This window comes from Cnephaeus nilssonii (assembly GCF_951640355.1).
Source record: "Cnephaeus nilssonii genome assembly, chromosome: 1".
In the NCBI taxonomy this organism is placed as follows: domain Eukaryota; kingdom Metazoa; phylum Chordata; class Mammalia; order Chiroptera; family Vespertilionidae; genus Cnephaeus; species Cnephaeus nilssonii.
The window spans coordinates 114,190,799-114,206,266 of NC_137072.1; the positions used below are offsets into that span (position 1 = coordinate 114,190,799).

At 55.9% G+C, this 15,468-nt stretch overlaps 1 protein-coding gene across 2 annotated transcripts in view; it reads left to right on the forward strand.

Annotated features, from left to right (window-relative positions):
* Positions 1 to 262: 262 nt before the first annotated feature.
* The window catches only part of SLC2A9 (solute carrier family 2 member 9), a gene marked incomplete at its 3' end in the record, with an annotated part of 76,640 nt that continues 61,434 nt past the window's right edge, over positions 263 to 15,468 (forward strand). For both annotated transcript variants that reach the window (XM_079776650.1, XM_079776651.1), the window contains exon 1: positions 263 to 551. The remainder of the gene's footprint in view (positions 552 to 15,468) is intronic.

A 15,468-nucleotide genomic window follows, 5' to 3' on the forward strand; every position in this document is an offset into this window, starting at 1 on the left:
TAGAAGCACAGAGATGGAAATACGATCTCCTGAAGTGACTCCATCAACAGGGACAGAACTCAGTGGGATTAACACAGTGGCTCCTGCCTAGGGCGACTTGGCACCCCAGGGGACAGTTGGCAATTATGGAGGCATTTGTGGTCTGGTCAGGGCACAGTAGACAAACTCAGGAGACCTTGCCGCTGGCATCTAGCGGGTATCGGCCAGGGATGCTCTAAATACCCTCCGAACTAAAGCACAGGACAGCCCCTGGATCCGAAACACCTGCCAAACGTGTGGCAGTGCCAAGGTTGAGAAAGCCTGGGTTAGGATGGGGAAACACTTGAAAGGAAATTAACTTAGGGAGGAGCGAGGAGCCTAAAAAGGCAGCAGGAATCTGATAGACGGACTGGAAGAGCAGGCTGGGGGAAAACATTGCTGAAAAGGCCAGGGAGCTCCGGGAAGTTCGTAAGAATCCAGCCCATGGGAACGCCACGGCGCCACGTGTGGCTTGAACTGCGCTCCTCCCACGGGGAGTCCTGGCCCTGAGTCTTAGCGGGAGACCGGAGGTGGTGAGTAGTGTCTTGTGTTTTTAATTTGGGGAGCAATCTGTTAAACTCATGGCGTGGGGGGTGCTCTGTGGGGAAGCTAGGGGGCAGAGGTCTGGTCCTCTCTCTGCCAGCGATGGCCTTTGGTACCCTCGGTGGGGATGTGGGTGTGGGGAACTCTGGGGCGCACTCTCCCCAGTGAAGTAGAGTCATTATTTAAGCCCCGATCCCTCTGCTTCTGGAGACAGGAGCGAGCGGGACACACTCTCCCAGGCCCCAAGGGGACAGGGGCAGGTATGAGGGCGCTCCTGCAGGGCGGGCGGCAGGGCTGCTGAGGGTCAGGGTCTCCATCCTGGTGGAACGCTCCCTATGGGGCGTCAGAGGTCCTGCCCCCCCCCCCCCCAGGCCAGCGACGCTGGCACTCTCCTCGCCGTCTGACAGCGGAATAAACAGATGTTTGTGAGGTTAAGGAACGTGGTCAAGGTCATCCTGCTTGTACACGGCGAGGCTGCGAGGCCAGCTCCGGCTCTGCTGAATGCCTACATCATCCACTAGCACCGCCCCCCCGCCCCCCATAATGAGAAACAAGAGGGCGAGCGGGAGGAGACCCTTTCCCATCACACTGACGAGCCTTCTGTTGTGTGTTCCTTCCTTCTTCCTTTGTGGAGAAGAGCAACCGAACAAACAGGCGCTACTGAAAAAGGTCAGCGGCGTGGGCTGCGGAGTCAGCTTGACCTTCTAGAATTCTGACTTTAGTTAAGGTCTTACCTGGCCCCCATGATGCGGGCTGCCTATAACAAAACTTCTTAAAGAAACAGAGCAGCTAACCTATGTGAAGCCGAGTGCCAGGCACCGGTCTGAGGACTTCTCATGTCCGTGTTAGTAAACAACCCTCAGGGCGACCCTGTGAAGCAGGGAGGGTGTTTACCGTCTCTACACCCCAGAGGAAGGGCGAGAAAGCCAGAGAGGGGACGGGACTGGCCCAAGGTCACGCAGCCGGAGTCGGAGCCCAGGCCCTGTGAGTGTGGGCCCACTTCCAGCCATGGGAGCTACGCTGAGTGGCCAGATTATTATGATCTCTGAACGCATAACAATCTGGCCACTCAGTGTATAAATATATATATATATTAGAGGCCCGGTGCATGAATTCATGCATGGGTGGGGTCCGGCCAGCCTAGCCATGGGGAGGGGACATGGGCAGTTGGCCGACCTGCCTGCTGGTCGAACTCCTGGTAGAGGGGACAACTTGCATATTAGCCTTTTATTATATAGGATATACACCGAGTGGGCAGATTATTATGCATTCAGAGATCATCATAATCTGGCCACTCGGTGTCTAGGAGGCTTGGCCCGACTCCGGCTCTGCTCCCTGCTCACCACGTTTTGGGTGATCTTGGCCTCAGTTGTTTTCATTGTGAAAACACGGATGATTCCCTCCGGGGGTGGTTGTGAGGTGTAACATCTGCACAGGAATCACAGTTTCATCATCGCTGGATTGCTCACCTGCTCCCTTAGGGATCCATGCCAGGTGCCCGGACGACCCTGGGGCGCTGTGCTTGGCACAGGGTCAGAGTGACCCCAAGGAGGGGCTGTTGGCTGGGGGTTGGGGTGGGGGTGACTGCATTTAAGAGGAAAGAGGAGGGCTAAGATCCCGGGCTCCGGCAGGGGGACAAGGTGAGCTCAGCCAAGTGACCAGGGACCTGGAAAACCCAGCCAGGCGCCTTCACAGGGAGAGGAAAGGGGAGCATCCGGGTGCTCGGATGGGGGAAGGAAACACACAGGAGAGACCCCAGGCGATGGAACCAGACAGATCTGAGTTCAAATCTCCCCTCGTCTCCGTCCTTGCAGTGTGACCTTGACACAGTCCTCAAGCTTCCCTCCCTCCGACGTGGGCTCCTGGTGTCCTTGTGGCCGAGGACCTGGGGAGAGGAGCTGGGTTTTATCTATGTGGTCACTTTTTAAAAAAAGAATAAAGCCATATTTTTTCTTAACTTGACTTTTCTAAGACCAAAATAGGTTTCTCTAATGAACGGTTAAAAATAAGACTCGGAAGAGAATGACATCAGATGAGAGAGGCGAAGGCGCACACTTTATTCCTTTGTTTCTCTGCACTCGCCCGTCTCCAGCAGACAGCCAGGCCCGACACGTGATGGGGGGGGCGGGGGGGTGGGGCTTGCCACTGGCCCTAGAAATAGAACCACTGCTCTCTGGGGCCCTGGCCACCTCCCCCCCCCCCCCCCCCGCATCCCCTCTAGGCAGCCAGTCTTCCAGTTTTACACGTGAACATTTATATATATATATTTTTTATTGATTTTTTACAGAGAGGAAGGGAGAGGGATAGAGAGCTAGAAACATCGATGAGAGAGAAACATCGACCAGTTGCCTCCTGCACACCCCCTACCGGGGATGTGCCCGCAACCAAGGTACATGCCCTTGACCGGAATCGAACCTGGGACCCTTCAGTCCGCAGGCCGACGCTCTATCCACTGAGCCAAACCGGTTTCGGCCACGTGAACATTTAAATAGGGGGGGAGGGCCGGGGAGGAAAAGGAAAAGTGATGACCTGAAGCATTGTGGGAGGGAGGGTGGCCTGGGACGGGGCGTCGTCAATGAAAGGTGTCAGGCATTAGCCAGGTGGCTGAAGGGGCGCGGAGTGGACGTGCGTGGAGAGGTCAGGACCGACCCCTGGCTCCGCTCCTGTTTGCAGGGTGAGTGTGCGCAGTCAGTGACCTGCAGCCGCGCCTTTGAGCAGCCCCTGGCATAAGGGTCAAAGGTCGCCTTCACCTGGGGGGCCTCTCCTTCCTCGCCCTCTGGCACTGCGCTCAGTGATGTGTGTAACTTCGCCAGCCGATGTTTTGGCAACATGGGTGAAGTGCTTGACCCCCACGGCACGGCCAGAACCGTCCGTGTCCGGGTCCCCCGTGAAAGCCTGCCCGGGTGCGGGTCAGCCCGCCGTCACGCGTCACCCACGTTTCACAGAGCGCTCTCTATGAGGCAGACACCACGCCGGCCGCTGGAGGGACATCGGTGAGCGAGGCGGAAAGACAGCAGGCACCAGTCCACAGACAGGAGGTGTAAGGAGTGGCAGGGACCAGGAAGGACAAAAACCAGGAGCGGATGGGAATGGAGGGCAGGACACAGTGCCCTCCAAGCAGGGGAAGCCGCAGAGCGATGGCCCTGCAGGAGAGGAGCCGCGAGCGGGGGCAGGTGTCAGAGGAGAGAGGGGGCTGGGGGCCGTCTGGTCCAGAACCAGTAAGTGTTGCCGATGCGTCGATGAGGTTGAGAGCGAGGCAGCAGGGGCCCAGGACACTGGTGTGTCTTTCCCACGTGGTCCCTCAGCCTGGATGCCTTCTCCCACGCAGAGAAGGTTAGCTCCTCCTTCCCGACACCTGCCGACCCTGCGGTCCTCGGCCGCCTCCCTTTCCCGGCGGCCTGCCTCAGCCGGTCTCTCTGCATTTCTCTCTCTCCTTTCCAGCTTCCTTGGCAGCCAAGCAAAAGGAAAGCCTGTGTTTGGAACAATTAGCCTGGTTTTCAGTTCTGATTAAAAAACAAAACAAACACAAAACCTCCAGCAGGTGTGTCACCAAACGGGGGCTGGCAGCATCGGTGCCGATGTTTGCGCTGGGCAAGGAGGTCGACAAGCCACGGTCACGGTGAGAAGCAGAGGTTCTGCGCGGCGGATACCCAGGGGAGAGTCACGGGTGCTGACGCTCCAGCTAAATGTCTGGCTGGAGACCCAGGTCCCAATGCCATGGAGCTAAGATTTCACTTCATAGGCGCTGCTTAGAGGAGGGACTCTTGTCTCCTTCCCACTCAAGCCACAAAGGTAGGGCGGCTCGAAGTCAGGTTCACACTGCAAGGGCCAGGACGGACTGCAGTTCATCCATCACAAGGCCAGCAGCCACCGGATATGTACATCACGAAGCTTTTCTTTTTTAAATATATTTTTATTGATTTCAGAGTGGAAGGGAGAGGGAGAGAGAGAGAGAGAGAGAGAGAGAGAGAGAGAGAGAGAGAGAGAGAGAAACATCAATGATGAGAGAGAATCCTTGATCGGCTGCCTCCTGCACGCCCCACACTGAGGATCAAGCCCACAATCCGGGCATGTGCCCTGACCGGGAATTGAACCGTGACCTCCTGGTTCATGGGTCGATGCTCAACCACAGAGCCACGCCGGCCGGGCACGAGGCTTTTTGCTTAAAATGCGTTCAGATGGCTTCTAACTAGCACAGAGCAGCCAATCCCACCGAGAAGGCACAGCAGCCGCGGGTGGCTCTCTTGTCTCCGGGGGCAGCTTCGAGTGGGGGACCACAGGGCAGTCGGTGCCCATTCTGGCTGTGTGACCGCAGGCAAGTTGCCTGACTTCTCTGAGTCTCACCTGGGAATGGCACGCGGCTGTACCACGGGAGCAGATGAGACGGAGGAGGAAGCACCACGGAGAGGGGTGGAAGGCCGCTTTCTCCCGGGGAAGCGAGCACGCGTCCTGGGAAGCCTCACTGCTCGGCAGGGTGAGGAGCGTTTCCCGGGCAGTTTCTTCGCTAGGCGTTTGGTTCTGATGGGTTTGCTCAAGGATTAATTTTGAAGAGTCATGCAAACAATCACCATTAGGTCCTGATCAATAGCAGTTCTCCCTAATAGACGCCGGCGGCCAGTCAGCCTTTCACCACCGGTCGGCTGCGTGTCCTCCTTGGGCCCGGCCCAGGGCATTGGGATGAAGCATTCTGGACTCCAGCGGGGAAGTGAACTCTGCCTGAGACTGCCCCCTGCAGGCTGCATGGGGAAATTTGGATGGGGAGGGGCAAGTCCTAAAACGGGGTGGGGATTGGTCAGATGAAGAGTGTGGGCGCAGGGCACTGCTGCCCGCTGGGGGACACCCCCGCAGAGGGAGACGTGAGTGAGGAAGGGCACCGTTCTCGTGCCTGGGGCGGGCTGTCTGCAGGGCACACGCCGGAACTGAGGCGGGGCAGGGGCAGGGGCAGGGGCAGGGGCAGGCCCCGCTGCCAGGGCTCTGTGTGCCCCCGTGGGTCTGGGAGTGGAGAAGCTGGAGGCTTAGCCTAGAAGCAGCTGAGGCCGCCGAAGGCTTCTGAGCAGGCTGTTGGCCTTTGAGAACAGTAAGACTGCAGGGAACGTCAAACCTCAGAGGGAAGGTAGGGGAGGGTGGGGGGAAGGGGGAGAGATCAACCAAAGGACTTGTGTGCATGCATATAAGCCTAACCAATGGACACAGACACCAGGGGCGTGAGGGCATGAGTTGGGGGGATGGAGGGGTAATGGGGGAATAAGGACACATGTAATACCTTAATTAATAAAGAAATTAAAAAAAAAAAAAAAGACTGCAGGGAAGCCTGGCCAGCCGGTGTGGCTCAGGGGTTGAGCGTCTACCTACGAACCAGGCGGTCACAGTTCAATTCCCGGTCAGGGCACATGCTCGGGTTGCGGGCTCGATCCCCAGTGCGGGGCAAGCAGGAGGCAGCCGATCCATGATTCTCTCTCATCACTGATGTTTCTATCTCTCTCTCCTTCTCCCTTTTTCTATGAAATTAATAAAAAAATATATATTTTTAAAAGATTGTAGGGAACTGGGTTGGAAGCTGGAGGTTGGAGGCAGGGAGACCGGTCAGAAGGCTGACGTCCTGGCCCAGGACAACGGCAGGGGGATGGGGCGAACCGGGTGAGACCCCTCCCAGTGAGATGGGACCACCTGGATGGGGGACCCAGGACAGGTCCTCGAGCTGCTCCCTAGGGGGAGCTTGGTGGTGCTGTTCACGCAGATGGGGCAGAGGAGGAGGAAGTGTCTTCATGAGAGCCTGAGGGTTTCGTGGGAGCAGACTGCTGTTTATCGAGGACGTACCGTCATCATCCACTCACTCAGCCACCTGCCACCTGCCGCCACCCTTCCCCAAAGCCCTGGTGGCATGAGGGGCGGGCGCTGCCCGGGCCCTGCTTGGTGCCAGGGGCACTGGCGCTGTCTGAGTTCTTAGGAAAGCGCTGCTGAGACCTGCTCCCAGACAGCCCACTGCTGGTGCATTGAGTCAGAGCGTTAGTGAGCCCACACGGAGGCTCCGGGTGGAGGGCAGAGAACTACTGCCCGCCTGTGTAAATAAAGTTTTATTGAAACAGTCATGCTCATCGGAGTACGATGTCTCTGGCTGCTTTCCGCTCCGGTGGCAGGACTGAGGGTGGCAGCAGATCCCACGGCTAGCAACGCTGAAAACCCTCCAGAAGCCGCCAGCCCGCTCTCGGCACCCCTCTCTCTCTCCTGCTGCGGGTGGGGGGTGTTTGTTATTGGGGGGGGTGCTAAAATCTCTCCATGCCTACCGCAGACCTCAGGAGTCTCAGCTCGTCCTCCGAGGCTCGCTCTGGGGTGAGGGAGACGCCGCCCGCATCACTGGGTGCCACCCGATGTGAAACATGGGCAGACAGGAGACCCGAGGCTGTGTGGCCTCCGCTCCCCGCCTTCACTGAACTCTGTTCCGAGGGAGGAGTGGCAGCGCCAGAGCATCTCGGTGCTCTGTGGCCGGCCCTGGTCTCACCGGTGAGACCCTCGCACTCACACGGCGAATCAACACTCAGGGGGCTGACTGCTTGATCCAGTTTAGGAAGAAAAATAATGTGGGAAGTGGCCCGAGGGTGCCACAGGCTGTGTTTCAGAGAATGTGGGATTGTACACTGAGTGGCCAGATTATTATGATCTCTGAACGCATAACAATCTGGCCACTCAGTGTGTGTGTGTGTGTGTGTGTATATATATATATGTTAGAGGCCTAGTGCATGAATTCGTGCATGGCTGGGGTCCGGCCAGCCTGGCCAGGGGGAGGGGACATGGGCAGTTGGCCGGCCTGCCTGCTGGTCGAACTCCTGGTCGAGGGGACAATTTGTATATCAGCCTTTTATTATATAGGATATACACTGAGTGGCCAGATTATTATGCGTTCAGAGATCATCATAATCTGGCCACTCAGTGTATATATAGAGAAAGTAAAAGCCAAACAGTGACACAGCAAGTGATTATCTTGATTATTGATTTTTTACTCAGTGAGAGCAAAAAAAATTTCTCTCTCTCGCCCTCCAACATGCTGATGCTCAGGTCAGGCAGTGTGGAGTGGGTATTTGCGTAGCTCTTCTCTCTTCCAAAAGGAGAAGGGAAAGGTGCTGAGTAGATAAAACCAGTGGTTACTACACTGTTGTTTTCCACCTTCCAGATGAGGAGCACGGTCCCCCCTCAATCCGGGCCCTGTTCTGGCAGCACAGCCCTAGCACTGCCTTTGCGGTCGAGCCCTCTGAGCCATCGCCTGTGGATTTAACAATCTCCTGACATGCTTTCTCAGCACTGCGCGTTCCCTTTAAAAAATTTATCACCTGGCCTCGAAGTTACAGCTGGGCTGTCTCCCTGATTAGACTGTAACCTCTGTGATAAGGGACTGGTTCCTCTTCGTTTTATCATCTCCATTCACCCATTCGCTCAGCCCTGCATCCATTCAGCCCACGTTTATGGGGTGCTTCCTGTGTGTCTGATTGTGATAAGCCCCTGGACAAAGAGTGGGCACTCAATAAATGCCTTCCTTTTTTTTGATTGAGATATAATTGACATAGAACATTGTGTCCGTTTTAGGTATGCAACATACATGATTTGACATATATGTATGTATTGTGGAAGGACCACCACGGTGAGTTCAGTTAGCACCCATCACCACACAGTTACAGGATTTTTTTTCTGGGGAGGAGAACTTGTAAGAGAGGCTCCATGACACAAAGTGTGTGCATTAGGCGTTGCCTTCTCAATATCACAGACGAGGAAACTAAACCTCAGATTTAAGGAAACTTGTTCAGGGTCACACAATTTACAAGCAGTGGGCCACACGTTGCCAGCTCTCATTTCTATACCGTAACTGTTAGGCTGTAATTTTTTTCTTTATTACAAAAATTGTGAACGTGTAAAGGGTCGGGTTAATTGTGAGTTCGGGTTGAACGGCGACAACTCACATTTATCCACGGCATTGTCCCTGTGGACCAAACATGTCACACTCAAAGGCTAAACACGGGCCAAATAAACAAGGCACGCAGCCCACGGAGTTTGACATGCTTGCTATAGACTGTCTGAGGCAGCCACACAGCCGAGCCCTCCAAGGATCCCCGAGTCCCTGGCCAGCGGCCCATGAGCTGGGGTTTGCTGCTTCCGTTCCCATGTCATAGGTGCAGATGCCCAAGGCAGAAAGATGCAAGAATCGCTCGGGGCCAAGCAGCTCAGAGTGAAGGGGCTGGGACAGCTGCCGAAGACCCAGAGCTGTGCTCCTGACAGCTCACTGCCCCGAAGGGCGGGCTGAGAGTGGGCCGAGGGCCAAGGAGGACAGTGTGAGGGAGCGGCCGCAGCGTGGGAAGGAGGCCTGGAGTCGGTCTCGAGCTGAGTCACTGAGCGGTGGTGCCTGGAACCTGAGGGCTCAAAGACCAGGCATCTGGGTGCCACAGCAGAAAAGGCCCAGCCCAGCGCCGAGGATGCTGCCTGGCATGCCACCTCCCTGCTGCCAGGCCGGGGGCCTCAGAAATCCCCTGCCAGCAGGGTTCTCCCGGGGGTGGGGCCCAGATAAAAACCAGATGATAACAGGTGGCGCCTGCATGATAAACACCAGGCAAAAGGGCCTGCACTGGCTCCGAGGGTTTCAAGCTCAGGTCTCATTTATCAAACAGGATGCTCTATCGGGGAGATTTCTGGGTAGGTATGGGGTGGGGCGCGGGGGGGGGGGGGCGGGCTCTTGGGAAAGGCAAGGCTCCGGTTGAGTTTTGAGAGAAGAGAATGCCTGGGAGCCGCGGAACCAGGGAGGAGGAACACAGTCCGGGCTCGGGTGGGGGTGGGGGTGGGGTGGGGTCTCGGGAGAGCCCAGCAGGTGCGGGACAGCAGGGCAGGGGAAGGGTGGGCAGACGAGACCCAACATCCAGCTTCCGTCGCAAGACAGACAATCTTCGCTCTTGGCAGTGATGTCAGCCCGGATAACAGACTCAGTCAGTCACCACGAGCCCCTAAGAGCAGAACTTCTACTTTCCAGGGCCCAGGGCACAAAGAGGAAATAGAGTGAGACGTTCAGAGGCTCTCTGGCCCCTGGAGAGGATGGAGAGAGGCCTCCTGGGCCCCCCGAAGTGCCTGACTCTGCACCATCTTATTCGTTGTAGTGTTCCACCGCAGAGAGAAGTTCCGGTTTCCCTCCCCAAAAGGAAACGGTGGTTTGGCATGGTGCCAGGGAGGCCTTCCAGAACCATCTTTTTAAAATCTGCCATCTCCCCAGCTCTGCCACCAACCCAGCATCCTGTCCGCGTTCTTCCGTTTTCCCACAGCACCTGTCACGTTCCATGGCCCTGCGTCACTCACACACGGCACCTGTCACGTTCCGTGGCCCTGCATCACTCACACACAGGCACCTGTCACGTTCCGTGGCCCTGCGTCACTCACACAGGGCACCTGTCACGTTCCGTGGCCCTGCGTCACTCACACACGGACACCTGTCACGTTCCGTGGCCCTGTGTCACTCACACACGGACACCTGTCACGTTCCGTGGCCCTGCGTCACTCACACAGGGCACCTGTCACGTTCCGTGGCCCTGCGTCACTCACACACGGACACCTGTCACGTTCCGTGGCCCTGTGTCACTCACACACAGACACCTGTCACGTTCCGTGGCCCTGTGTCACTCACACAGGGCACCTGTCACGTTCCGTGGCCCTGCGTCACTCACACAGGGCACCTGTCACGTTCCATGGCCCTGTGTCACTCACACAGGGCACCTGTCACGTTCCGTGGCCCTGCGTCACTCACACAGGGCACCTGTCACGTTCCGTGGCCCTGCGTCACTCACACACGGACACCTGTCACGTTCCGTGGCCCTGCGTCACTCACACACAGACACCTGTCACGTTCCGTGGCCCTGTGTCACTCACACAGGGCACCTGTCACGTTCCATGGCTCTGCGTCACTCACACAGGGCACCTGTCACGTTCCGTGGCCCTGCGTCACTCACACACGGACACCTGTCACGTTCCGTGGCCCTGTGTCACTCACACACAGACACCTGTCACGTTCCGTGGCCCTGTGTCACTCACACAGGGCACCTGTCACGTTCCATGGCCCTGCGTCACTCACACAGGGCACCTGTCACGTTCCATGGCCCTGCGTCACTCACACAGGGCACCTGTCACGTTCCATGGCCCTGCGTCACTCACACACGGCACCTGTCACGTTCCGTGGCCCTGTGTCACTCACACACGGACACCTGTCACGTTCCGTGGCCCTGTGTCACTCACACAGGGCACCTGTCACGTTCCATGGCCCTGCGTCACTCACACACGGCACCTGTCACGTTCCGTGGCCCTGCGTCACTCACACACGGACACCTGTCACGTTCCGTGGCCCTGTGTCACTCACACAGGGCACCTGTCACGTTCCGTGACCCTGCGTCACTCACACAGGGCACCTGTCACATTTCATGGCCCTGCGTCACTCACACACGCGCTTGGTATTCTGGTCTGTCTTCCTCCCTAGAATGTAAGCTCCACGAGGGTGGGCATTTCTGCCTGGGAGTCATCCCTCTCCACCCCAGTGCCTAGGGCAGTGCCTGGACGGCAGGCTCAGTCAGTGTGTGTGGAGTGAGTGAAGGAACAGGTTCCATGTAGCTACAGCTCTCTGCATGAGTCTGTCTCCCTCCAATGACTGTGAGCTCCTTCCAGGAGGGACTTGATCTGTTTCATTTCTGTATCTCCAGCAACTAACCAGCAGCCTAGCCGGGCTCTTAGTAAGTCCTCAGGAAGCCTTTTTAAATAATCTATAATAATATAAGCACAATATTAGATCAGACGTCCTTCTGGACGAAGCCGGGGCTCTGAGGGAAGCCCAGGTCCCCGGTGCTAGTGGCTGGAGGGAAGCCTGGGTCCCGGGTGCCACAGGGAAGCCGGTGCCGGCAGCCAGTGGAAGGAAGGCCTACTCTTGCACAAATTTCGTGCATTGGGCCTCTAGTAAGTGAATAAGAAAATGAGTGGATGGGTGGATGGATGGATGGATTGACAAATGAGTAGATGGATGGATGGATGGACAGATGGATGGATGGAAGGATGGAAGGATGGAAGGATGGATGGATGGATGGATGGATGGATGGATGGATGGATGGATGGATGGAAGGAAGGATGGGTGGATGGTTGGATGGATGGAAGGATGGACAGATGATTTCTTCTCCAGAGGAGAGCTTGCTTGGCGAAATGCAGCAAACAAGTGTCCATGTGTGGCCTGGCCTGTGGCTGCTCCTCAGGTTGGAAGGTTTAGAGTCCCAGGAGCTCATTTGGGGCTGGAAGAGTTGAACAATGAGGTTGAGTCCAGCTGGCCAGGGCAAATCGGTGAGATCAGTGGGGGTGTCAGTCTTGACTCTGCCCCTCCCTTGCCTCTTTGCCCCTCATCAACCTGGAGGGAGAATTCGCCTTCCCTGGCCTTCCCTCCTCATGCTGTGGCACAGAGAGCATCCTCCGCCGGCTCCCATGTCCCCTCCCCAGCAGCTGCTCCTCAGGAAACAGAAGGAAAGAGGTCCAGCGCCCAGAGCACTGGTATTTGCTGTTTTGTTTTTCCTCCCTGTCACCTTGCCCTGACCCAAGCTTTGTCAGACCCAGAAAAGTAACTGCCACCTTGGAAGACTAAGGTGCTGTGGGTATCTCCATTTAAAAGAGTTGGCCCAGGGCCACAGAAATGACAACTGGCTGAGCGAGGGGTCTTGGGAACAGGTGCTGGGTCAGTGCTCCTGATAGCAAGGAAGGTCCCCTCAGCATTCCGGGTCCTCGGTGCAGGGTGTGAGGCAGCGACTGTCCCTGAGCAGGGAAAGAGTCTTTGCTGCCTTAGGGCAGAGCATCAGCCTGAACTCTGTATGCACATCCTCAGCTGGGAAGGTGGGCCAGCAGCTGGGGCTCCAAGGTCAAGTGGATCTCAGAGACTTCATCTATCTGGCAGGGAGAAAGGTTCTTCATCTTGACCCTCAAGGTAAGAGCCAGTACAGGCCACAGACTCAGAACTCTGTGGAGGACACAACCCAAAGGGACCCATGGATTCTGTTCATTTATTTTTTCTATTTATGTTTTCATGACCATGTAGGTGTAGGTGATGATGGTGGTGATGGTGGTGGTGATGGTGGTGGTGGTGATAGTGGTGGTAATGGTGATGGTGATGGTGATGGTGATGGTGGTGGTGATGGTGATGGTGGTGGTGATGGTGGTGGTGATGGTGGTGGTGATGGTGGTGATGATGGTGATGGTGGTGGTATGAGGGGCAGGGGCAGAGGCAAGAGGCCATGGAAGTAGCTCAGACTTGGGTGGAAGAGACACTTTTGATGAAAAGTGGTCAGATTCTGGATGGATCGCAGGGTTAAGTTGGGGTGTGGAGAGTGCCGAGAATGGCGATGCCATTTACCTGGAAGGTAAAGATGGAGAGGAGCAGGTTTGAAGGGGGAGCAGGGGGTGTCTAATGGCATGGAGAGAGTCAGCATACAGATGGGATGGGAGACCCTGTGCAGTGAGTGCAGAGAGAAGAGGGGGTGGGAGAGGAGAAGAAGAGGGTAGGAGGAGGAGAAGGTAGGGGAGGGGGAGAGGAACGTGGAGGGAGGGCAGTGAAAAAAGAAAGAACCGTGTGGGAGCTCAGAGCTCAGTGAAGAAGCTCCCGTGAGCCTGTGCAAGTCTAAGGAAGATGCAAGCTGGCCAGCATCCGGTCCACAGCCTTTCCTCGACATCCAAACCACGTACCGAGTCTCCCTGGGAATCCCAAGGTCATTAAGGCCCACAAAGGGCGGCCAAAGCCTCCTACGGGCTTGTTAGTCAACCCTGGTCAAGCCGAACAAAAAACAGGGAGGAGCTCTGAAGGAGCAGCTAAGTATAAATATTTATCTTGGACACGCTCAATTTCATGAATGATTGACTTACTGGTGTTAAAAATAGGTCCAATTCACGAGTCTCTGCTAGGTGTTGGTATTATGTCCACACGTTATTATCCTCCTCCCACAGGGACATATTGTCATGCCTGTGACACAGGTAAGGAAGCTGAGCTGAGAGAGGTCAAGGGAGTTGCTCAAGGTCACACACTGGTTGGTGGCAGTCAGGGATGGAAGCTGAGTCACTGTGGGGCCAAAGCCGCGTCCGTCCCGCTAAACCACACTGATGCACAGGAGGAGGAGGGTCTGAATCTGGGCCGAGGGGGTTGGGGGCTCTGCCTCTAGGAAAGTCAAGGAGGCTTTAAGCAGGATGGGTCACCTGGCCTGGTTTTTGCTGTAGGAAGTCACTCGAGATGCCGCTGGATGGAACCGTCTGGGGAGTGGGGGGTGAGCAGGGACAGCTGTCGGGAGGCCATGGCAGGCAGTCTCCCAGGTGACAGAGGATGTCATCTGCCCCGGATAGAACTGAGAGCAGAATCGACGAGAGTTTTGACGATTTGGACAGGCACTAGGAGGGAGTCTGGAGGAAGGAAAGAGTCTTTGATATTTGGGAAGTTAGAGGGGCTGGAACATGGACGTCGGAAGTGTAGTTTAGGACCGGCTATGTTCAAGACGCTGCTTAGCCACCTGGGGGCACTGACTGGAGGGTGGACATATGCATCTGGACCTGGAGGAGAGGTCTGAGCCAGAGGGACAGAATTGGGGGTCAACAGCATATCATTGGTTTTAAGGCTACGCATCTGGATGAGTCACTCATGGGAAGAGTGTGGGTAGAACAGAAGGGGGGCTTTGGGCTGTGTCCTGGGACCCTCCACCACAAAGTCTGGTAGACAAGGGGAGCAGCTGAATGGACTAAGAAGGGGTGGCCATGGAGGCGGAGGGAAGAGCAGGCCAGTGTAGTGGCTGCAAAGGGCATTTCTAGGAGGACCCAGAGGAAGAGGTGTGGTCAGCTTCATCCAGGCTGCTGGGAGGTGATGGGACTTGACCACTGACTGTGGATCAAGGATGTCCTCAGAAATGCAACGTGAGTGATGTGGTGGGTCCAAACCCCGCTGGGCGGGAGCTGAGAAGAGAGCGGAGACTGGATTCTCTTTGGGAGATTTTGCTGCAACAGAGAGCATGGGAAACAGGTGATCACAGGAGGCCTGGGGCCAGCATAAGTGTTGCTTTTAAACTGAGATGAAACTCACTATCAAATTAACCATTTTATTTGATTTATTAATTAACCATTTTATTTTTTTAAAATATATTTTTATTGATTTCAGAGAGGAAGAGAGAGGGAAAGAGAAATAGAAACATCAATGATGAGAGAGAATCATTGATCAGCTGCCTCCTGCATACCCCCTCTACTGGGGATCGAGCCCACAACCCAGAATCGAACCTTCAACCTCCTGGTTCATAGGTTGATGCTCAACCACCGAGCCATGCTAATTAACCATTTTAAAGTGAACAGTTCAGTGGCACTTAGCACTTTCACAGTGTCGTGCAGCCACACCTGTCTAGTTCCCCAACATTTTCACCACCCCTAAAGCAAACCCCTTCCCCATTAAATAGCTGCTCCCCTTCGCACCCTCCCCCAGCCCCCGGCCACCACTTGTCTGCTTTCTGCCTCTATCGTCTTACCTGAACATTGCATGGACACGGAATGATAAAACAGGTGACCTTTTGTGTCAGGCTCTTTTCTCTTGGCACAATGGTCTCAAGGTCCTTCCACGTTGTCGCACGTATCAGATCGTCATTCCTTTGTGTGGATAAACCACAACCGCTTATCCTCTCCTTAGCCAACGGGCATCTGGCCTGCCCCGCCTCTTGGCTACTGTGAACAGTGAGCATTCGTGCACACGTGTTTGTCTTGAACACCTGTCTGCAGGTCTGGGTGTGCACCTGGGGTTGGAGTTGCTGGACCACATGGGGATTCTATGTCTAATGGTTCAGACACCATCAAGCTGCTTTCCACAGTGGCTAAACCAGTTACATCCCCACCAGCAACGTCCAA